General features: G+C 39.2%; 1 protein-coding gene across 1 annotated transcript in view; it reads right to left on the bottom strand.

Annotated features, from left to right (window-relative positions):
* The window catches only part of sv2a (synaptic vesicle glycoprotein 2A), a 31392-nt gene that overhangs the window by 3763 nt on the left and 27267 nt on the right, over positions 1–362 (bottom strand). The gene's annotated exons all lie outside the window — the stretch shown is intronic.

The following is a 362-nucleotide window of genomic DNA, read 5'->3' as shown; positions in this document are numbered from 1 at the left end:
TTGTGTCACAGTGTGTGTTTGTATGTGTGTGTCTTTCAGTGTGTTTCAGTTTGTTTGTGTTTGTTTCAGTGCATGTGTTTCAAGTGTGCTTGTGTGTGTGTTTTTGTGTCTATCAGTGTGTTTGTGTGTGTGTTTCAGGGTGTGTTTCAGTGTGTGTTACAGTGTGTGTTTCAGTGTGTGTGTTTCAAGTGTGCTTGTGTGTGTGTGTTTTTGTGTCTATCAGTGTGTTTCAGTGTGTGTTTCAGGGTGTGTTTCAGTGTGTTACAGTGTGTGTTTCAATGAGTGTTACAGTGTGTGTTACAGTGTGTTACAGTTTGTTACAGTGTGTTACAAAGTATGTTACAGTGTGTATTTCAGTTTGT

The sequence above is a fragment of the Nematolebias whitei genome, chromosome 5, assembly GCF_014905685.2.
Source record: "Nematolebias whitei isolate Nwh7 chromosome 5, NemWhi1, whole genome shotgun sequence".
Taxonomy (NCBI): domain Eukaryota; kingdom Metazoa; phylum Chordata; class Actinopteri; order Cyprinodontiformes; family Rivulidae; genus Nematolebias; species Nematolebias whitei.
The sequence above is the reverse complement of the archived record's forward strand: the minus strand, read 5'-3'. Positions and strand labels throughout refer to the sequence as shown.